Source organism: Halichoeres trimaculatus, unplaced genomic scaffold (assembly GCF_033239565.1).
Source record: "Halichoeres trimaculatus isolate MK-OKI-2021-1 unplaced genomic scaffold, fHalTri1.1 fHalTri1_scaffold_15, whole genome shotgun sequence".
NCBI classification, from domain to species: Eukaryota; Metazoa; Chordata; class Actinopteri; order Labriformes; family Labridae; genus Halichoeres; species Halichoeres trimaculatus.
In genome coordinates, this window is record NW_027437193.1 from 21,668,000 (window position 1) to 21,692,877 (window position 24,878).

At 39.8% G+C, this 24,878-nt stretch overlaps 1 long non-coding RNA gene across 1 annotated transcript; it reads left to right on the forward strand.

Moving 5' to 3' along the window:
• Nucleotides 1–440: 440 nt before the first annotated feature.
• LOC141804881 (uncharacterized) lies at nt 441–22,991 on the forward strand. Its single transcript, XR_012599663.1, has 3 exons — nt 441–523; nt 3,272–3,350; nt 22,619–22,991. It is a non-coding gene; the product is annotated as an uncharacterized LOC141804881 (long non-coding RNA).
• Nucleotides 22,992–24,878: the final 1,887 nt, after the last annotated feature.

Sequence of the window (24,878 nt, forward strand, 5' to 3'; positions counted from 1 at the left end):
ATGAATCAAAAAAGATATCAGTGAAGTATAATTGAAGTTTTATTCAACATAAATAATGTCTGTTAACCAGAGCCGGCCTGTGGGATAGGCAGAATAGGCAAATGCTAGGGGCGCCACAGTCATTAGCTGGATGATAAGATCATCGGTGTATGATAAGAAGAAAAGAAGAAAAATTATACAACAAGTATAACAAGTTAAGGTTATCTTTTTTGTATAAAAGAATTTCCAGACTTGTATTCAGTAATGTTACAAAAAAAATCCAGCAAAACGTGACAATAACCTAAAAAAGCCCTATTTTCCTGCACTCTGCTTGACCCTGAAGGGCGCATGATCACTACAATCAACATTGCTCCTCCTCACCTGCTCGTTCGTGAACCAGATGGACAGGCAATTTATGCTGCTTAAATGATACTGACCGACAGTACGCTAAATAACAGGTATGATGTCAAAAAGCCAAAGCCTCCAGGAGCCCAGGGGTGAAAGAGAAGAAGAGAGGAGGAGAAGAAACGCTAAAAAGACAGAGGTATGTGCGTAATGATCTTTAGAAGTTTTACTCGCAGATATGCTAGCTTGTTATCAGTTGGTAGTCACGTTTAAATGTTTAAGTCCTAACTTCTAATAAAGTAAACGTAAGTGATTTCCCACTACTTTTTAATCAGGTAAACAAACATTTTTATGCATGTAGATAAAATAACAAGGTGTAGAATTAAAGTTTTTCTTATGTGAGGCAGGTATCGTTAGAGTCCTGCTACTTATTAACATCATTGGGCACTTAATGAGCTAGTATTCAGTTGATTTCAAATACAAATATTGCAATTAATAGTTTAAAGCACCCTTGCCCTGCTGCTCTGATGAAGAAGAAAACAAACCTGAACCTCTGGAATTGAGCTTTTCAAACGTTTACTCTATAATCAAATATTCACTACTACTAACTTGACTATATAAATATATATATATATATATATATATATATATATATATATATATATATATATATATATATATATATATATATATATATATATATGTGTGTATATATATATGTGTATATATATATTTACATTTATATATATATTTACTTTAATTTGATTCAAGAGTTTATTTGCATTTAAAAAAAAAAAATAAAGTCACTAAAACATAGAGCTGTCTGAAAGTTTTATTTAAGTATGTAAAAATTGCTATTGGTGCTGTAATACAAGGGGCACCAGATATAATCTTGTCTAGGGCACCAAACTGGTTAGGGTTGGCTCTGCTGTTAACACAAAAACACTCTCAAATACAGGAGGTCCACTCACCCTGCCAGTAGAAGCTTAAGCTTTTTTCCCCTGACTGTAACACATGAAATTGTACGACTGATGACGTTTTAGTCAGTTGGGGGCTCAATGACCAACCAATTTAACTGGAATATGGCAGCTGTTATAAAAGCATCACATTTTTTCATCAATTTAATTCATTTGCAGCGTTATTTCTCTCTTTTTAGATAATCAAAACTCTGCTGCCAGATTTCATTTTTGTCATCCATATGTTATCGTAACTCCTTCAGAAGTCCTTTTCACATCATTTTTTGGATTGTCTCATCGCTTCTTGATGCCATCACTGGCATCTGTGCACCATCCTGTCTGCCCTGGGCCTTCAGGAGCTGATCCCTGCACACTCCAGTTAGAGCTGTGTCCTCAGGACGCATCATGGCATGCCTCAGACGTGTCTCAGACATGTCCCAGAAGCCCAGAGAAGAGTCTCTCTGTTCCTCTCTGCTCTGCATAAAATACATGCCAAGTCTATTTTTGACTGAGCACATGTCCAGCTCTTGTCAAGCTGAACATGGAAAATTGATCCAGACAGGAAGTCTGACATGGAACCACACAAAGCAGACAGCCAGTTTCAAAATAAAACACCATTTACAGACTCTTGGTATTGCAGTTTTGCTGTCAATTGTAATCTTTATCTCGTGATTCTCAAAGAAGCAATGCTGGAGAATTGAGAACCTGTTCTCTAGCTTTAACAGACCAATCCAAAAACAGTCATAGAAGAACAAAAAAACTCCCATAAGACCCTGATCAATCTGCCATCGCTGTTACCATCGTTATCCTAGCTTGATCACCTGGGGGGTCTTTAACAAATAAATGTGGAAAAAATAACAAGCATTTTTTGTTTGTGTGACTTTTCTATAAAACTGAACCCCTATTTTGGTTTATATTTTTACAGCAATTGATTAAATATATGTGACTCCCCTGTGAATGCTTAAAGGCATCTTTCAGGAGTCTGGACCCCCACTTTAGGGACTGCTGGGTCAGAGCACAACACAGTCCTACTTGGGAAAGGCAAAGTAGCCTGTTAATTTTTTTTTCTCTTTGGTATATTGTTGTTTTTTTAGGTCTTGCAATTCCCACATGACGTTGTAGTTCTCCGTTAATCTTATGATCTTACAAACACAGATGCCTCAGGCTGTGTTCAGCTCTCAGAAACGTCTCTTGAGGGCTAGAAGGATGAATGCTGTTGGATAGAGCAAACCTATAGGGCTCACTAATGGGCACATGTTTGTTGTGGAACTGCAGTGTTGGGGTAACCAATAAAACTAAAGTGCACACAAGTGCTAAAAAGGTACATGGAATTAAAAAAAAAAAAGATAAAGATATGTGTCTGGTGAGATTGAAGGAATTAGCCACAAACCAAAGCAACTAGCTGCATAGTCCGCCCCCCGGCTGAGGGGGGCTGCAGTGGTGGCCTCAGCTCTCCGTGGAGTCCTCTCTAAGTCGGTGGTCATTTGATCCATTGCTGATATAAAAGATGAAAGTAGCTTTAAAGACGTTACTGTCATTAACTGGCTTTAACGGCGGACAGTAAAACTGGGTCTCCTCTGGGCTGCTCTTTCCATCTGTATGCTAATGACCTCTTACCAAGTCAGACTTCACACCACTTGTGTTAATGCAGAGCCACAGAGTGTGTACAGGAGCTGTTTTTACGTACTGTGTACCAGGACAGGACAGTAATTCTTGATGAGCAGAGTTCGAGCAATTTAAGCATCTCAAAATCTCAAACAGATACGAAGCATGTCCATTTTTCAACATGGGCCTCATTTTAATGAGCCACTGAACCATATCCGCTACATTTTACCACCCTCTTATTTTAAATAGAGTTACAGATTTCATCTCTTACTTTAAGGCTTTAGATTGGTCTGCTCTCTGGTTATTGCTGAAGCTTTCACTCTCCTGCGAGTCTGAGAGCTTTCTGCAGGTCTCAGCTGAAACTCCCTTTCTTCTTCCTAATCTAGACTAAAGATTAAAGGTGACCGGTGCTTTGCCGCCAGGGCCCCTATAGGCTCCCTCGCCTGAGGTGCTGAGGCTGCTCCGGTGAGTGTATCATGTTTAAATCGCTTCATATACAGTGTTATAGTCTGATATCTTTGTAATCTCTAATTAGGTATTCCTTTTATTCATTTCTATAGCTGTTACAGGAACTTAATTATTAATTTGTACAGCATAATTTCTGTTAATTAGATTTTTATCTGCTTTTAAAAAGTGCTCCTCCACAAAATATTAGCATTCATCACTCTTTGTATATAATGCTTGATGAACGTTAGCACAGCTATCTTCACGCACCATAAAAGCACAATGATGCACATTAAAAGAAGATTAGTTAAAGGAGATTCTGGAGGTTTTATGATTTGTCTGAGGTGAGCAGAAGGCTGTAATGTATTTTAGTTCTGCTCTAACAGCTACAGTATGTCTGATGCTCCAGGTTGTGACACTCTTGGGTTACCATTGGCTAAAGCATATGGCGGGCTCTCACTCAGCTTTGTAGACCCTTTAATTAGCTCAGCGGTCCAAATGAGGTTACTGCAGTGAAGGAGAGAGAAATTTAATGAAAAAGAGCAGGAGAGAGGGAAAACGCTTGTGTGTGATGTGGGGCAGAGGTGGGGGGTGGGCGTCCAGAGAGCGTCAAATGTTATGTAATTCTGCTTTCAGTTATGTAAGGGATCAATAGAGTAACGGCTGAAGAACCCCAATGTGTCTCCACACATGCTAATCATTGTTCTTTTCTGAAGTTCATGGCTAATTGTTTCTCAGGAGAGGTGCCAGCATCCTCTGCTGCTCCTGCTGAGGAAACGGAGATGGTGTTGCAGGCTGTGTTGTCAGACATGCACAGGAAGAGCAGCAGCGCCGTATTAGGCAGGTTTCCCCCTGTGCTTTTTAACATTAAAGAGAGCAGTTAAAGTGAATATGGAGCGACTGGCAGAACAGGAACATTAAGGTCTAACCAAAGTTAATTATATTCCTCCTTGTGGTTTGCGTCCACTTAAAAAAAAGGTTAAATAAATCATTTACCTTTCATACACCTTAGATTTCATGTGTGTCCTTTGTTAGACCACAGAGAAAATATGCAGGCCTGAAGCAGCAAAGTGAGGGAAGATTTTCAGTTTCCTGCTGAAAGCCAGCACAGCGCCTCAGTGACTCTGCTAATATGATTATATGCAAACTGACTTTACAATTCAACATTGACCTTGGGTCTGCAAGACAGCAGGTCTTCAGTGGTTCTTGTTTAGTCTTTCCTCTGTATGTTTCTCCAGCTGCAATGGCAGCTTATATTCTGTGCCATTGCATGGGCAGTACTAATGATACCACCATGTTGAGACGCACTGTTTTGTGAAAATTATTTTGACTATTTCCATACTGGCACCAGAAAGGTCACATTTCATTCAGACAGCTCACATTGTAATGCTTTAACACAGAGGTTTTTAACAGGGGTCCATGGCTGCTGACATGTTTTTGGTTAATTAAGAATTTTTTTAATATATATTTTCAAATAATGATTCCCATTTACTTCCATTTATACTCATGTTATTGTCTTTGAACAAACATCACCAACCAACATAGAGGCCAAAGATGTTATCTTTCAGTCAGAAATGAACACATCCAGCAGCTCTTAAACTGCACACAGGTTCACCCCTGAAATACACCAGACCCGTCTGCAGTGCGACTCCACTGTGCTGCGTCTTGACTGCATTTGTCAACTTACACAGGCTGCGTGTTCGGTCCGACAAGCTGCATGACTGACAGACAGCTGGAGTCACAGACCTAGGAGTTCCCCTGCTTTCCACTCCATTGATAAGTCTCTCTTCATTCAAGTTGGGCTGTAAAACCTCAAACCTGTTGACTCCTGGTCTGGCTCTGCTCATTATGTCCGTTTGTCGTCATAGTCAAGCTAAATACAAACTGATTTTGACACGATCTGTTTTATTTTGAAAGTCACTGGGTGTTTTTAGGTAGCTTCCGTTCACGACTTCCTGTCCTGCTCGATCTTCCCTACGCTGATTTATGTGTAACTGCTCCATGTCAGTCAAAAATAGGATGGTTGTGTATTACCTGCAACATGATGAACCAGCTATGCAAAGATGACTATTGCAGCACAAAATTGTTGTATTGTGTGGCTTCTTTCTTCAGTGCCTGCAGATTTTTGCTACATTCAAAAATTTAAGGAGTGATGAGGTTATATATTTAAACCCCCTACGAGGAGCCTGCAGGTGGTTGCTTAGGAGGTGGCTTGGCTGAAAGTATAAGCGTAGTGTCATAGTAATCCACAGGAAAAAAACAAGGGAGGATCCAAAAACTAAAACCCCAAAAAACTCACAGATGGCGACCAAGGAAGACAAGGTGACATGTGACAGCAGACAGCAAACACAGCGACAAGTTACAATGAACTGACAAGGAACTCAAGAAACACTGAGACCTTGTACACACATAGCCAGGTATGTTCAAAATCGAGTATTGCCCTCTCATTCATTTTTAAAAATACTTTTGTCCATAGTGGGCAAATCCACCAAAAAGTGTGGCTTGAAGCATTTTAAACCCGACTCAATTTCCCGGCGTCTACACAAACCATTAAACTGGAGTTTTTCAAAGTCTTCACTTTGGCCGGTGTTTTCAGAAAACTGTGGTTTAGTGTGGACGACAGGCGTGAATGTGTAAAAATTCATGTGATTTCCCAGATACCCATGTGTGGACATGGCCTAAATAGACAGGGTAGCAATCAAACACAGGTGTGAGAGGAGGCACAGGTGAAAAACTAAAGACAGAGACAAGATAAATCTAAATAATTAAGAAACACCAAGAATAAATAACAAACCAGACCAGATTGTTTGTGGGAGAGTTAATCCAACAGCGGCCTCCAGAGTGGAATTTTTCTGGAACACTGCCAAAACTGTTGCCGTGTAAACAGTAAGTTGGCGTTTTCAGTGGAAACGTTGACATCATACTCTGCTTCGCGCAAAGACATACAACAGTCCAACAGTATTGTTGTTGCAATTGTCACAGAACACTATGTTGTGCTTGTGCTGCTCAATCTGCTGTATCTTCTAACTTCCTTCCAAAAAATGTGCATCTGTTGCTCCACTTCTGCACCAATACACCATAGGGCTGGGCGATTATGGTAAAAATAAGGATCCCGATTATTTTAAGTGATATTGAAATCACAATTAATATACACAATTATTCATTTATTCAAAAACTTTAGTACTGATTTAAACACAACTTAAAAAGAACCAGCAAGTGGCACATACAGTATTATTGATACACATAAGTCACACACACTCGCTGTGGCTGCACATGGAACACAGAAGAGCTATGAAGCACAGGAACTTGCATACATCTACACTGTGTGGCATATTAATTGTTTTTCTTCAATAATATTGTTTTTATGATTGTCAGATGGCAAAATTGAAATCACGATTAAAATCCAATTAATTGTCCAGCCCTAATACACCAGATGATCGGCCCAACTCTACTTTGGTGGAGATCTACCAAAAGCGTTTTCTGGACAAGACACTTATAGCGCCAACTACAGGCCTGGCATGCTTACTACAGCGCTTTCAGTCCCTCAGCGTTTCTGTGTAAACACAGATTTATTTCACTGTATTTTAGGATGAAACATTGTTGTATAAACGGGGCTTAAATCTCTCAACTTGCAACAATAATACTTTTAAATATACTGTCTTATACTGACAGCAAGATCATGAATACGTTATACACTGGATGGCATAAAGGAATGAGTCTTTTGCAGTTGGGAGGAATGACCTGGGGTAGTGCTCCATCTTGCAGAGCGGGGGTCTTAATCTGCTAGTGAAGGAGCGGCTTAAGCCCCCCTACATTTCTCACATTATTTCTGACTACTGTTGCCTCAGGTGAAAGAGTAACCTATGCAATCACCTTAACTGACATCCCGAAGCCTCCTGCGGTAATGAAATACATATTTATGTAAATGTCTGCCATCTGTTGTAAAAAGCTGCCATAGTAGCAGTGAGGAATCATCATTTCACTCGAACTGGATGTCTATATAAGTGTGTCAGAAAGGCAGCATCATGCGCTGTGGAACGCTACACGACACCTGTCAGAACTGGGAAATGGCTGTTCTCTGTTTTCCAATTCCCCTGCTCCGTCAGGATGGCCTTGTTCCCCTTTTCTCTCAGAGTAGAGACAAAAAATCACAGGCTTTTCCTCCACTTACATCTCTTATATTCCCCCTCTCTTTGGTTTTACGCTTGCACTTTCACTCTCCCTCTTTGCACTTATAGCTCTCTTTCATTCCCCTCCTCTGTTGTCTCATTTCTTAGCCTTTACTCTGTCTTGCACTCTGCTGCCTTCTGTCTCTTTCTGTTTTCTGCTCCTTCTCTCCTCTTTCTCTGTCTCTCCAGCCTCGCTCGGCTTCACCTCCTTCCTCTCAGCTCAGCTGCTCTGGGATTGTCCCCTGATCATCTGACATCAAAATATCCTCTCCTCACTGTTGCCCTGTGTTCCCCTCATCTCGACCATGTAATATTAAAGTCAGAGGGGACAGGCCTGCTGTTTTCAATGAGCGCTTGTTCACGGCGGAGGGAAAAACAGAAAACGAGAGCAGGAGAGGAGAAAGCGAAGTCACCCACAGCAGAGCTAGCGAGATGAATGCACTTTGACTAAATCTCCCCTTTAGCCACTTATTACTATTCAGAAAGTCCAAACCCTGCTCTACCGCAGCTCTAAAGCTGCATATAAAATGTGAGGGATGCATTTATAGACGTCAACAAACAAAGCTGTTTAAGGCGAGGCTGCGGTACAAACCAGGCTCAGATGTTTTTGAGTGATCATGAATTTGTTTACCTCAGTTTCTGTGCTATAAAAGTGTTATGCTCTCTTTATAATATATGAGGGCTGGTTATATTATTTCCCAAAAAACAAACCAACACTTTCCACAAAAAAACATGTCGGCTACAAAACAGAAAAAGTAGGATTCACATACCTTACCAATAAGACAGAATTCACCTTTAGATCTTAGTCTAGTTCAGATTAGGGGTTTATTTATCTCCAATCCAGTACGTAGCTTATTGAGGTGGTGGATGTTTACCTGAGACCAGGGCTAAACAGTTTTCATCCATTAGTTTTCAGTTGGAAATGCTGAGTATTATCATGATGGCTAACATTAATGGATAGCTTGTGTGATTTGTGGGGAATGTTATTTGGCTAGTTTAAGCTGCTGTTGTCTGGTTGTAATGCTAACGTAGAGTTAATGCAAAGTCAACTGCTGTAAGTGTAGAGTACAACCAGCTGTACTCCTGTGAGGAACAGCTGATCACACACTGAGTTGTGTTTGTGTATTTCATCAGCAGCTCACATTCAGTTGAATAAGTTTAATGCACCTGCTTACATTAAGAGAATGATTATTCTGATGGAAGCTCAGTTCTCTAAGGTCATGTCCACACATAGACTGGTATTAGGAAAACCACATGTATTTTTTATACGTTTTTATGTCTTCCACATGAAACCCCAGTTTTATGTCACTGAAAAAGAATGTTTTCTGAAAACTCCAGCCGAAGTTAAAATTTTTGAAAACTCAGCTTTTGTGGTTTCGTGTAAATGCTGATAACAGGGAGACAGGGCCCATTCTGATTGGCTGGCACGGGTTTTATGTCTAAAAAATGCTACCCATTATGGGTTGTGGGTGTGGACAAAAGTATTTTTAAAAATGAGTGGGGTTGGTTTTTGAAAATACCCAGCTACGTGTGTACAAGGCCTAAGTTGAACAAATGACACGTAAACCTGACAATTCAAATTAATGCAGATGACTGTATGTAACTTGACTTTCTGATGTCAAAACACTGTTTATTGAAATCTAACTGAAATTATTCAAACAAATCCAAGAAGAACGCATTGGAATAAAAAAAAACATTACTAACATACATTATTCATTTTGTATTAGGTGACTCAAAAGTAGCAAAGAGATGTAACCCCTTCACAACAAATCCATCAACTGCACAGACTTTCCTCCACTTTGTCATCGTTCATCTCGCCCTTCATCTCAAAAGTGAAAGTGAAGTGAAAGAAAGACAGGTGGAGAGGGCTCTATAAACTTGGATGTAGCAAAAATATTTGTAGACGTTTGCGGTTCATTTACCTTTGTTTTAATCTAATAGCAAACTCCAGTCTTAATATATGAAGCCTGAAAAGCTAGACACCTCAGATCATCTGAGTATCTGCTTGAGACTGGCTGCAGAAAGACGGGAAACCATGTTTACGCCAAGACAAAAGAGCAGACTTTTTCAGCATTAAGAAAAATGTTTAAGGCCTGGTTCAAAAAATGACTTGGTATGAATAGTTAATTTCTGTATAGGCACACAGGGTGATTTTTTTGTTTTATTGAGCTGACAGGTGTAACACATAGACTGAATAAAACATGGACTTGGTCTCCCCAATGACACCCAGTTTCTGAAGTGGAAAATGAAAGACATCAGCTATTGTGGCCATATTGGTAGGGGCAAGGGCTTTGCATGGGGTGCCTGTCGATCACGTGACCCTGAGCTGTGCCTCTGATTGGACGAGCTTGGAATCTTAATACCCTCTGAACTGCAGAGTTAGAAAAAAATTCACTCCCCTTACAGTGTGTGCCGATAGTAAAATTAGCAACTCAGGCAGGAGACTTTTTTTTTCTGGAGCCAGCTTTAAGTGGACACTCAAGAAACAGCAGATTTGCATTGTCTTATATTCTTAGACCAGAGGTTACCGCTTGGTCTGACATCCTGTAGCTGTTAGTGAGGAGGCTTGAGCCCACCCCATTTTCAATATGGCCCCAACCAACAAAAGGCTTCATTACTGCGTAAGTAGGAACAGATGGGTGGTGACTACATCCAAATATTACACAGTCTATGGCTTGAATGCATTCTTGTTCTGAATGGTGTTTTGTACCTGAAGTGTTACTACAGCACATGAGGATGTTTAAGATAAGTAGACTTTGTCGACTTGTGGCGCCACGTGTTATATAATAATAACTGCAGTTCTCTCTAAGGTTTAGTTTCAGAAAAGTTATGACCCTTGAAGGAGCTGATAAGCTGATGCAAATCTCTAAAATGTGGAACCACATCATTAATGGAAGTGGTTCTCCCAAGACCAGTTTTGACTTTAGGTTTGATGACGCTTGAGTTATGTGAAAATGTTGATTCAGTCCAACAAAATAAGCACCACCCACTCACACACACTGTTAATCTTTACTGTAACTCATTGAAATGAGTTACCTCCTTAGTGAAAGATCTGCTTATTGTATGGTTTGTCAATTTGTATTCAAAGTGAGTCAAAGTGTGAACACAGCACGTGATAGTGATTACAGTTAAACTCAAACATGTGGGCAGGGTGATGATGCTGGCCGGCCTCAGTCATTAGTTTAATGTTAGTGATATTAACTCAGAAAAAGTTACCATCCTTCTACTGCCAGGTCAGGATGGCTCCTTCTGCTCCTCTTGCTTTCTCTACCCCACCACCCAACCAGAGTAACTTTGTGAGTTACGAGTTAAAGAGCATGAAATACTGAAAAACTCCTGCTGTGTTGGTGAAGACAAAGAAAACGTGTCAGGACTGCTTGGCGCAGAAATTGTCAGTAAATTGTCAGGATTTGATGTGTAATGGGCACCCATGAGGGGTTTACCTTAAAAGCATCAATTTGAATAAAATTGTCTGTTTTCTCCTGTCAATTTGAAATTTGGTTTGTCTTCGAATTTCATGTTCCTCCTTGTCAGACGACTAACTGGTTTTGGAAAGAAATGGTGCACTGGAGCACTCACATTCACCTATTACCAGAAAAAGCACAGCAGACCGCCTGCTGGGAGGGAAAACACTGACTTTTATAACTGGTCTCTCTGTAGTGCAGCCCACCAAAGAGGCTACATAGCAGCACATGTGCAATTAACACAGGACAGATGGTCCAAGTTCACATCAAATCAATGACGGGGATGAAGTGATGGGGAGGGAAGCCCGCACCATCCCATGGGGCTGTCAGGGCTTCGCTGTCACTGAAGCGTGTGTGGATTCGACATGTTTGATCAGGTGACTTCATTCAAAGTGTGCACACTTTGATATTGAAATGCATGCCAAGGAGTGTTTACAGTACCCCTCTGTGTTTTGTAACAGAGGCGGATTCGCATTACAAAATCTATAATTTTATCTGACTCTCATACATTATGCATGTGACATGCCATTAGTGAAGACAGGTAGAGGTGGGGCCGGGGGGGTTTTAATGAATTTTTCAGTTGACGATGATTGGGGAATTTGCATTTGCAGGAGGTGACATTGTGTTTGTTCTGGAAAATTGGCTGAGATTAGAGTTCATGGTCGTGGTGTTCCTGTACCAGCTAATACTGTTAAAAAGAACTGGAAAACATCAGTGTGTGTGTGTGTGTGTGTGTGTGTGTGTGTGTGTGTGTGTGTGTTGCGATCCTTGTATTTGGTTCAATTAATTAATCTCTACAGTAATCCTGACCTTGTTAAGATAATTTCCATGCCAATAAAAAATGTAATACTAATAACTGGCACTGATTAAATACAAACATGACGGGTCGTGTCAATTAGCAGAGCACCACATTGTGTTTGACCATCAAGGGATATTGTAATACACTGGTTTGTTATGCATTTTCATCTTTTTTATGTATGACCATCATAATAAAGCATATGAGATCTGCCAAAGGTTGCTATATTTACCAGATATGAATGTAAAAAGTAATGAATATAAAATAATGAATACATTATTTTTTAATATGAAGCAATTTTAATCCCCTTCACACATAAACCTCTGTCTGGCATTCATGCAGATCTCGGTGTTCCCTAGATGTGCTGCTTCTCTAATAAACCTCAGCATGAGACTTTCCATGTTAAATATTCTCTTACAACTCAATTTACTCTCTTAGTTGTAGGTAAAGGAGGACATGTGCTAGTGTATACATTGATAATTGTAATGAGACTTGACAACAATGACCTAAATGTACATGTGGCTCTTTATATCTCACCAGAGACCAAGGCAAGGCAAGTTTATTTATATAGCACATTTCAGCATGGTGATTCAAAGTGCTTTACAGACAGGACAAATTAAAAGAAAACAATTAGACTCAATTAAAAAGCAGTTTAAGATTAAAAAGATACAATAAAACAATAAGATTAAAAGAAAAAAAATAAAATAGATTTTAAAACAGATTTTTAAAACAGATTTTGAGATAAAAGTGGCAGTGCAAAGTTAAAGAGAAGATATTAAAATGAATTGTTAAAATGCTCTAATAAAAGGCAGCTGTTAAAAGGTGAGTCTTCAAACTGGATTTAAATGAGCTCAGACTTTCAGCAGACCTGATATTTTCTGTTCCAGATATTTGAAGCATTGAAGCTGAATGCTGCCTCTCCATGTTTGGTTCTGACTCTGGGGACTAAAAGCAGACCTGATCCAGAAGACCTAAGTGGTCTTGATGGTTCATATGGGATCAAAAGATCGATGATGTATTTTGGCCCTAGTCCATTCAGAGCTTTGTAAACCAACAGGAGTGTTTTAAGCTCTATCCTCTGACAAACAGGAAGCCAGTGTAAAGACCTCAGAACTGGACTGATGTGATCCATTTTCTTGGTCTTAGTGAGTACTCGAGCAGCAGGGTTCTGAACCAGCTGCAGCTGTCTTACTGATTTTTTAGGGAGACCTGCAGAGACGCTTTTACAGTAATCAAGCCTACTATAGATATAAGCATGGACCAGTTTTTCCAAGTCCTGCTGACACGTCAGTCCTTTAATCCTCGAAACATTCTTTGAGTGATTTGCCACCAGTAAACCAGCTGGTGTTCAGAAAACGTTGGCATTTGGACAAAATACAAAGCTAAAATCCAAAAAAACTCTCCTAAACTGTGAAACATTTTAAATTTTAAAAAGTGTCTTAAAACCCATTTTTATTCTTTGGCTTTTAACCGCAGCGAGACTTAATGTAGTTTCTTTGCTTGGTCTTATTTCCTTTTATCTTCTTTTATGTCCTTTTATCTGCTTTTATTTGCTTTTAATTGTTTTTAGTATTTTTTTCTTTTCTATGTTTTTTTCTGTTTTTATCTTTTTAGTTTTATTTTATTTTATCTTCCTGTACATCACTTTGTTTGCAGCTGTAGTTGTTTGAAAAGTGCTTCATAAATAAAGTTGGTATGGTATGATATGGTAAAAATCAAACTCATTACTAGTATGTTACCTTGTAAGTTAACTGGATATTCAAGCCAGTTGAAAAAAATGCCTTGTTATATTTTCAGTTACTGTCATTAGATTGACTAGGTTATACTCATAGTTAAAGGTACAGTATGTAAAAAGAGTGGTCAGGTTCTCCTTTGTTCCCACTCCTGTAAGTAGATCAACTATAGCCTTTTAGGACACAATGCTCCTGTGATGCATTATAAGCACAATCCTCCATCTGTCAAGGTACTATTTAAATACCAGTGTTGGGCTAATTACATGGAGAAAAAAAAATCTTCTAGTTGCTCATTAATTTCCCATGAAAGTAGTTGAATTAGTAATGGAATCACTCTTTCATAAATCTAATAACCAGGGTAGGTAATTATTGTGTTACTTATTTTTTGGGAAAACCTTCCAATATAAAGAAGAATTTGGATTTTTTTGAGCGGGTTTTGTTCCAGGGCATACTGTACACTCCACATGTATGTTCATGCATTTTAGATCAATGAAGTTGATGTAGTGCCTCCAATAGTGACTCCAGACTCACTATTGTTGCATCTAGTTCTCTTTTGTGGCTGTTTGCAAGGTTTGTAATGGCAACACCCACATACCTGAACTCTGCCTCTGATTGGCTTAACATGAAACAGTATTCTACCTTTAGCCAATCATTATTACTTATGCATCTGCCCAAAAGAAGGACAATCAAAAACAAACAAGCAACAGCAACAAAAACATCTTATTTGCATCTCCTGTCCTGTGCCTGGCTGAGATAGCCTGGCCATATATAAATATATATGGTAACGAGCCACATTTCATTGTTTCACTGTCGGTAACAATAACAAGGTAACGTTTAAAATAGTAATTAATTGGAAAAGCACTCAGAGAGTGCAGACCTCCACCAAGCATATTGTGATTGTCACGCAACACTTAAGTCCGACTTTAATGTTATACCCCCTTTCAGCAGACTGTCTGCTACAATTTAGTGTTAGTTGCAGGTTTGTGCAATAATTTGTTTCCTGACAGTGTTGAATTATGATGACTCAGTACATATTTTATATTCTAGATCTTAGTATCCAGTATATTGCCAGGATCTGGATCGTACTTTTACATCTGTCAGAAATTATGGTGACCTGTCTTGTATTGTTTTGCAAAGCAATCTGACCATTTATCGTGGAGTTTTTTACATATATGGTGAAAACAGCCCTATCTCACAATGATAAAGAATCCTTTAAGAAATCACCTCTAAAATGTTATCACTTCTTCCTTATCCTATTTTGTGCATTTCCTGAAAACTTCACCAAGATCTGTTAGTTACTTTTTGAGTTATGTTGTTCACAGACAAACAGACAAACTCTCCCAAAAACATAACCTCCTTGGTGGAGGTAATTAGAACACCCGTCAATGGACTAAAGACTAAAGTATCACCGTTATTCCAAACACTTTTAAATACGTACCTTTCTAACTCTAAATGTTGGTGCTCCCACTGCAAACACATTATTGCTTGCTTGTGAAAGAGGAAGGGGTAGGAGGGATTGTCCTGGATTATTTCTTTCCTAACTTGATGTAATATGATGCACCTTAATGAATTATGACTGTTTTGTGCTTGTTTTATTTACATCAGTGGATACTTTCCTGGTCATGGCAATTAGTCTGTTAGTTACAAGACTGAGTCTACTGCAGGTTTCCTCACGTCTAATCACAACCCTCTCATGAAACTCATGAATAATAGTCTTCTTAAAACAATAACAAGATTGAAAACAAGCTTCATTTAAAGTTCCATGTTTCATGAATGTAAATTTATTCCTGAACTCACTCTGGATGGTAAATATTTCATGTTCCCTGCAAAAGGAAGCTGAGCAAAAACTTCATTTTACTTTCTGTCAATCATGGATTTGTTGTACATGAAACAATGTCGCCCACTCTTTCCTGCAACAATGAAAAAGACATCAGAGGTCACAGACTGGTTCCTTCATTAGTTACAGACTGTCAATACTCTGCCAGCAGCTTTACTTTCAGAGAATATTTATATCTCACCGTCTGCCTGTCAGAGCTGAGCAGCAGTGACTGTAACTGAAGTATGCGGTAATGACCTTGCTCTGGGTAGTCAACAAAATATTAATTAGAGGTTTTCTGTGTTTATGAGTCAGCTGTGGGTGTTACGCAACCCTGGTGAGGAAAACAGCAAACCGTGTGGATGTGAATCCACCAAGACAGACGAACCAGCGATCATAAGTGGCCTCATGTATGTGCACATAATGAAACCACATTACACAGTCAGTGCATTGTCGTTTTGTCTCATGATAATCAATAATGTAAACACTAGAGGAATAGAAATCAATACAGTACAACATAATTGTATTCATTGGCAGATTTAATAGCAGGCTTGTTGCACGGCTCCATCATGCTGCAGATTATTTCAGCACCTGCAGTCACAGAGGAAGCTGTTTGCAGGGGAGGAGAGCTGTTTGAGTATTATGAGCGTCTTTGCTAATTAACAGTTTCTAGCTCCCTAACCAAAGCCTGCAGTCTCTCCCTCTCTCCGTCCCTGCCCCTCCTCGTGTTTGTCTGATTTGTATTCAGGTGGCTTCCTCTCCTCCCTGTGTGTGACTCTGCAGAGCAGGTGTCCATGGCTGTGGCTCAGACAATGATAGCCCACTGATAAGCTGCCTCGCTGAGACTGATGGATCGGTAGGGACGCCGCGTTTCCCACCGATGAGAATGACATGTTTTCAGCTGCTGTTTTGTTGTGCTGGAAAGTCATTTAAATGTAGAGAACATGTGCTCGTAAATCCCAGTCGACTCGGTACATTCACTAGCAAGTATGGAACAAGGTCATGTATGGTACACTGGGCTTTCTGCTTGATTATCACATCATTTAGCAAAGGTTCATTCCTAGTATGACCCTGTTTTACAGAGATATGTCAATATTTGGGAAATTAAAGTGAGAAATAAATAAGAGAACAAGATGTCCTGACCCATAAAATAACCCCTCTTTAGCTGCATAGCATGGCTTCACATACAGCTGTGTTAGGTTGGCTACTTGGTTGTGAAAGATCATTACATAGGAGCATTTAAAAGCAACTGGATAGCAGACCGCTGCTGTAAAGAACTGACCGTCCCTGAGGATGCAGCTCTAATCACAGACCCTGGCAGACTGGTTGTAGTAATATCAATGTGCAGGAAGAAGTCCATTTATATTATGCTGGTAGGTTTGTTTACTGGCAAAACCAAGAGAGGGCAACTGTGGAGAAAAAGCAGGAGAGATGAAAGGTTAAAGGCAGGTTACAGACACAAAAACTCAAGGCTATTACAGAGAGATCTACCAAACAGCAGTGTTCAAGGGCTGATAATTAGACAAGAAAAAGCCACAGACTCTGACAGTACCAGGGCGGAAAGGTTTGATCAGGTGCTGTGCTGGTTCATGTGATCTTCACCTTCCCAGCGAGCATCTTCCTGATAAATAGACAATCAATGAGACAGCTTTGGCCACCACTGAAAAGTTGTTAAAACCTTTTTTTACCACCGGATATGAATATTTCACGTCTAAGAATATGTGTCTGTTACAGCATTCATCACACACTTACACTTTGAATAAATGGAGCCTCATCTCATAAACTTTGAAGCTACGATGTTTGCACTACTCTATTTATATTTCTTGTAGTCAGAGCTGCACAGCCTGTATTTAGAATGCACTTTTATTTTTTTCATCTTCTACATGGAGTGCATAAAGCTGCTGCCTTTTTAAATTACCTTTGAACTTTCTTGTTGAAGCTGGGGAAGTATAATGCTATGTCAATACTGAACATATGCAGGTTCTAAAACTGCGTATTCTACATACTCATATGTTGTAGAAATCCATCAGTGTGTCTCCAAACTGCTCATAAACACTGTTCATAAACAAGAGAATTTTATGACACTCCAAATGATGCTGAAATGATGATGTCATCAAATAAGGACCTACTAATTAGTGCATGACTTAGCTGTACCCCCTGAGGGCTGACTGGCCAATCAAAGGGAAGGGGGTTTGTAGAGCAGGGAGCCTTAAAGGGACAGCAGCTGAAACCAAGTGTTTCAGGTAGAGGCTAAATTAAGAATGAACACCAGTAGAAGAAAAAAACACATTATAATAAGCTTATAATGATGATAATAATAATTTGATAGATAGATAGAAAAAAAAGGATATAGACTGCTGCTTAAAGATTAGTCAGAGAAACACAGTCTGTTTGATCATTTTTATTCTCCTTTCACCGTTAAAATGAACAATATTTATTCAAATTACACAAAATTGTGTAACAAACTGTCCGCATCATATCTTAACCAACTAAAACTTACTTTTTGTCTCGACTTTCTGACTTGATTTCAGATTTTCTCAAATGTTAAATGTTTAATTTTTTGCCTAAGGGCGTGGTCACACTGGCCATCCAAACTGTGCCGTGCTTGAGCACGATTGCCCCCACTCAGCGCTGTTCCATCGCTGGAGAGTACGGCCAGCGGTCACACTACCCCATTATGAACCAGTCTTTAGCAGGTATTGCACACGTGAACGGCCTGTTTATGTCTATGTACATGAAGCACGATCTCATCAGAGTCAGCACAATTAGACACAGGGAGCACTGCTACAACTTTTAGGGACTTTTTGACTTTTAGTAAGTTATTTTGTTAGACACAGCCCTCTAACACCCCGCTACTGTTGAAAACGATTGTCAAGAGATGCGCTTGCTGTGATCATACGTCATGGATCACATGCGCTGTCTGTATGCTTGTGCTTGTGCATGAAGTAAACCGTGCTGAAGCCCACCTCTCCGAAGCGTGCCAAAGCAGAGAAGCGAATCGTGCTCCAGCATGGCACGGTTTTGGTCACATTGACCATTCAAAACGTGCTTTAGGGCTGAAGCATGCTTTAGCACAGCACGGTTTGCCAGTGTGACCGCGTCCTAAGTCAACATTATCACAAAGGGAAACATATATTTATGTTAGTCCACTTGATGGACAGTATGTCACATTTCTATGGCTGTCAAGTAGCAGGTTTATGGTGTGGAAAACCTTATGTAGCCTAATGTCAACAACAAATGTGAACCCTTCTTCCACTGAGATCTGTTTTTTCCTTTTTGTATTGCAGACTGCCTCCTTTAAGCCCTGCTGAAAGCCCACCTGGTAGAGCGGTCCTTATCTTTTTATAATAGTTAGACTTCCACATGTTGAAGCCGTCCAGTATTCCCTTCCCCAAGTGAACTGTTCTGTATGTGATGATATTGTGCAGCCTGATCCTGGCATCCGGCATGATAGCAGGGCGATTATCTCCTGTAATCTTTAATAACGTCCCAGGGAGGAAGACAGAGTGCAATAAGCTGCATCTGCTACTGCTCGCCCTGTCTGACCAAGGTGTGTGTGTGTGTGTGTGTGTGTGTGTGTGTGTGTGTGTGTGTGTGTGTGTGTGTGTGTGTGTATGTGTGTGTGTGTGTGTGTAAGAGAGAGAGAGAGAGAGGGCAAAAAAGAGAGAAATGTCGTGTTGCCTTGAGTTTAATGCAGCAATGAATCCTCAGCACAAGGTTAAAGCTCCCTCCCTGCTGCAGCTCTTCATTCTTCATTGGCTTCAGGGTCATTTTAGTCCCTATGTGTGTGTTTATCTTTTTTTAAATTAGTCAATAGTTCAGGTAAACTTATGCTAAGAAATTAATTTATTTTGCTCCCTGAGTGTTTGTTACAAAAGCAGAGAGGCCTTTGAAATGCAGCTCGGTTATCAGTTTCCATTAAAACAAACTAACTTTGTGACTTTGGTGTCAGGAGTTGTGTTGAAGTGTCAGAGTTTCCTGAAGCCTCAGGCTTTGTCACCCCCCGCTGAGCTGCAGTGTTAATGTCAGTGTGTGCATCTGGGTGTATAATTGAAAAATGACTACATATAAATTAAGGATGCCAAAGCAACTGAATGACAATGTGATGTAAATAGAAAGTGAAGGGGGAGTGTTAAAACACAAAAAGTGGCATTTGTTGTTTGACCCTAAATTAAAACAAGTGTTTTTAGACCAGCTGTTGACATTCTGAGAAGTGTTAGGGTGTGTTTCCTACTTTGAGAGAAACAGCTTAAACACAAACATCCAGTGACTGAGCTCAGTGATACGGAAAGGAAAAAAAAGCCGGACATGATTTTGGTGCCCAAACAATAAAGACTTATAGGGCAGACTTCATAGTATTTTGATTTCAACGCTCACAACCAGGAGAAATTCAGGGACATTGCCCAACATAAAAAAAGTTAGTGGTTGAGACCAAATCAGAGCAAAAAGGACAATACCTGATTTGAGTATGCTAATAAACTATGCTTGTTGGTAGCTTGCAACATATAATATGAGATTATTTGTAGCGTAATGCATTAGATGCGTTGTCCTCAAGTTCCCGAAACCCTAACCTAAAATCTGTTGACACAGACATCACACTGAAAGAAATAATCCACGGTTGTAGGATTAGGCCAGATTACACACATCAATTATATATCCACTTCTTTTTTTGCACAAGATATTACCAAGATACAACATAAGGATTAACCATCTCAACATAATCTTAACCATGTTTATTGTTCCATCTTTTAACCCCTTACTGCCTGGATGGATTAACAATTATAAAAACAGATTGCTTCTACGTGTTTTTGAATTCTAACAGATGTTGAATTAAGTATTGGTTGTAAATTTGAGTATTGTGCACACAATAGTTATAACTACGTTATGTTATAAATATATAGACATGAGAAGTTCATCCCCTGACAAATGAATTGTGACATATTGGATCTGATACGATCTTTGGTTTGTGTTGAATATGAATCAATAGGTAATGATGAGATACAAAGGTCATTTCAGCTGCATCAAGACCTGACAGGGTATGTCACAAATTTTCGACAACAGGCATCAAGGGGTTAAACATCATCACTATTTTTTAAGTTTTCATATATATATTTTTAAGAGGTAAAAAATGCTCTGGCTATATCTTGCTTTTTTGTCATCACTGGCTAAAGAGAGCAAGACTGAAGAAGTGCTGCTTCACTTCACTTCACTTCACTTCACTTCCTACTTTTCTTATAATAGAAAGTAGTCGTCTTTTCCCTGCTCCTTTAATTGCCTCAAACTCTCTGGGTCTGGGGTTTTAGAGATCTGTTAGACTTCCTATTTCTCATTTTATTTAACTGCTTAAACTGTAGTTTTTCTGCAGTGAAAACAAATGATTACATTTTTATATTTATGTCTGTTATGATAAAAAATATGAAGCATCATATTTCCACAATTTGCTCTGTCCCAAGGTGAAATGAAAAAGCTATGGTGTGTAAATGACACTCAAATGCAGAAACTTGTACAATTTTGCAGTTCTGTGCAGTTTGCTCTAATGTTGTCTGCCATTGGAAACCGGCTCTCAGCATCTCTACGCTATGCTGCGCAGAGCTGCGTTTTCTTGTGTGTTCTCATCTTTCTGAGTCTCTTTCTGTTGACAAACAGATGATCAGCTGAATGGAGAGGGCATGCTTCATGACAGTGTAAACCAAAGTTGACTCTTGATCTGGGCCACAAACAGAACCATTAATCCTAAGGTTGTGTAATGGAAAGGCCCGTTTAGCTGCAGCCTTAGCCGCAAACTCAACTGCAAATAATCAGCCAGTTAACTAATAACACCATTAAAGAGAAGCAGGTGCAGATTACATCATAATTAAGGGAAACCCCCTGGAACACCCCCTTAAACAAAGTCAAACTGAGCATGCCTACCACTCATAAACAGTGATAAACCTGGCGAGGGGGGTGTCTCAGGGAAGATCAAGAAAAAGGTTTTTTAGCTGGGGAAATCAACTTTTTATTACAAGAATACAAAAACAGCTGTTATCGGTGAGTCAATCAGGTAAACAAAGAGAAAGAGAAAGTTTGATGATCTTGAACAGAGTGAATACGTGCTGTGTTTCCGTGCGCACAGTAGAAAACCTCAATATGAAATCAGTAATATGAAAGCTGTTTTGTGAAACAAGTGCTGCAGCAATGTCCCAAAACCTCGTAGAATTACTCCTAAAAGCAGTTTATAAACTCCAACATTTCACCACATTAAATGAAAAAGTGAATCGAACTTATGAAACTGACGGCAGCGAGCCTCACCAGTTTGTCTCCCTTATCTCATCTGTTCATTGAAAGAATGTCTTCGAAATCTAAAGTTTCTGTATGGCTACACATTGCCACCTTTCCAAAGGAGTGTCCATAGTCTTTGCATAATTTGTCTCAAACTGTAACGTATTGCGCCTTTGAACAGCTGAACAGGCGCTGTAATCCTGCTGTTAGGGCCTGTAATGGTGGGATCTACCTCAATTTAAGCAAACGCTCTAGTTCTAATAATTTTTTTCAGCGTTAGTACAAACGATCCGTTTTGCCCCCCAATGGTGTCATGCATACGGGCCCTGTACTGCGCAAACTTCACTGCTTGGAGTGGTGACAGACAGGGAGAAGTGTGCCCTTTTACACCAAGTTGAATGACCAAAATCCTGAAGTGATTTAACCTCTTGGTCAATTTACACTCTCACTGAATGTGTCTGTTTACGCAGGTGTTTGTAAATTAAATATAATTTGCTGGGAGGTTTATTTGCACAGAAAAGGGATTATGCAGCATGTATGTAATGCATGATGTTCATTCAAAAACTGGTGCATAAAGGCTCTACAATGGATTTCAGGGTGCATGTAACCCTTTGCATACGTACTTTGTGGATTAGACAGGGTGTTTTTCTTTGATCTGTTCATGTTGAGCCATGAAATCTCTCTGTGAATCAGGCTGTTTGCAACTCAACAAGTTGCAAAGTGTCTATAAGGTGTCTTTTTAACGATACAGTCAGAAGAAAAGTTAAACCCTTCAAATATCAAGTTGATTTCTTATGATCTGATGTAGACGTTTGTGCTTTCCACTTGAGTGGAATTAAAAATTGGTGAATAATTAAGTAGTGAACTGTCTGAGTTGATCACTCTGTTTTAAAAGTTGAGGGGTTCAGGGTACTGGTTAGATTTTTTAGCTCTGATGGTCTCGAGTTTCTCTGCCTGTGATAATGGATAAAGATTCATGGTGGCTGTGGCTGCTCCATGTCCGCTGCGGACCCTGGAAGGATATTTATGTTGACAGCGCTTCTTCTCCCACAGAGCCCGGAAGGAGGATCACACAAGCTGTCACTCAGATTGATGTCTCCCCTGACGGTACAACTTAAAAGGAGAGGAGGAGAAGGTAATGAAGAGAGGACAGAGGATGGAGGATGGAGGATGCTTGCAGGGCGTGATGCATAAGAAGATGATCTCTTGCTGCTGAATCATCTATATTCAGTTTATCACATTCACCAGTGCATTCATGAACTGTACTGTATGGGGAGGGAGTTTCTTTTGTGTTGAGCAGGGCTGCTCTGTATCAGAGAGGGTTTGTTGAATAAGTCTTTGATGTGCAGCCTGTGGATGAGAATGGAGGCAAGCATGTAGGGAGGAGATCGGTCAAACAATATGGATCAAATGAAGAGGAAATAAAAGATGGGATGTAATGTCCTAAACGTGGTCTTGCTGCATATTGTCACAATTTTTATTAGGCGGAATATGGCGAGATGGGCAGCCTCACAGAGCGTGTCACTGTTATCCAGCCCCATCACTTCAAAATGGGATGTCGTTTGCTCTCACAGGTACGTTATTCAACTAGGAATGAGTTTCCATCTGTGCGTGCTTTCATATCAGGAATGATTTGTTTTCACATCGCGCGCTCGATTGTGCAACAGATAGTTTTTTTTTTTTTTTTTTGGGAGCATAGCGAGTGACTCCACATAGTGATGAGGAAACATAATCTAATTTCTATTTTCATTTACAGGACAGATTGTTCAAATGGAGTAATAACTATCTCCTCTGCCCCCTCTTTCCCCTCCTCCTCCTACTCCTCCTCCTCCTCTGCTTCGGCCTCCATCTCCCTCTCTCCTCCCTATTCATTTCCTTGAAGAATGCATCGGAAAGCGTGCAAATGGGAACAAGTGAACAAATGAATGTTTCATGAATGCTTTTATGATGAGAAAATGCAAATGAGGATGAGTGAATGAATGAATGTTTAATGAACGCTTGTTTAATGAAAAGGACTTATTAACTAGAGCGCTGACTTAGCACTGCGCCACAGCCCAACACGCATGAAAGGATCACATTATATTTTGGCATGGAGGTAATGCAACACATTTAAAAGAACAAGCAGCACTAATCAGCCCGACCTGATTGACAGGGCCGACACACATTGAATTACTGTTTGACTGTCGTGTCCCCTCACCCTCCTCTGTTTGTTTTGGATAACGCTGCAAAAAATAAATCTGATGGACTAAAATCAGACGAGCTGTGCCAACAGGGCCACGTTTTTGGCTTCTGCTGCTGATCTGAGGATAGAGGCCCACCCAAGAGGGAGATATATCACTGGCCTCATTAGCTATTGTTGTCATCTTTCCCCAAATCTCACACAGAGAGGTGGAAGAAAAAAAAAGTAAATTTTACCCTCATGCCCTCTTCAAGACACTGGAATGAAGCAGAAGCATGTGTAATTTCCAGTGAGTCTTTACACTCTTTTAACACTAATTTATCCGACTATGTTTGAGCAAAGGCTACCAGCTCATGCATGATAAATGTGTGTGCACGCCCTCGAGTGAGTGCAGCCTTGTGTTGTGTTTAACTCTTCTATAACGAACCTTTAATTGCAATGTTTAAAGCCAACATGGTGCAGTTTCTCCCTCTTTATGGGATCCTCCTGCTGCCTCCATCCCTCTCTCTGGACCGGACCGATCGCTGAGTTATACCCAGCAGGATTGACTGGCAGACATGTTGTTGCTGGGAGGGGTGTAGTTTATTTTATTCCCAGTTAAGCTTTTAATGGCAAGAGGTTTGTAACATGATATGTTGGCAGTAAAAAGAAACTGTTCAGTGGTTTATTTACACAGTTTGTATCACGTATGCCGTCCTGTAGGTCGATTCATGAGTAACTCTGCTGCATTGTAAGTGTTCTCTCTGAAGACCTCCATTAGCTCTGACATTCTTGTAGGTGCTTTCTAATACTCTCATACTGTGTATACCAGAGATTTATTTTTTTGAGCATAGTTTTTAAACAGCTGGATTGTCGTGTAAAGACTTATATGATGCAAAGTCTTTTATTAAGTGTAATTTCAACTAAGGACAGAGATCATTGGCATCAAACCTACCAGTGTCTATAGGGGAACTTCAGCACTATACACACTGATAGGTTTGATGCCATTCCAGAGGAAGAGTGAGTGTGTTTGTTGTGCTACTTTGGTTAAACTGGAAATAAGAGTCATGTAATGTTTCCTCCTAACATTACAACATGATTCTTATAACATCCCAACTACAATCTCCAACATACTAATTTTTTTTTTAGTGACAC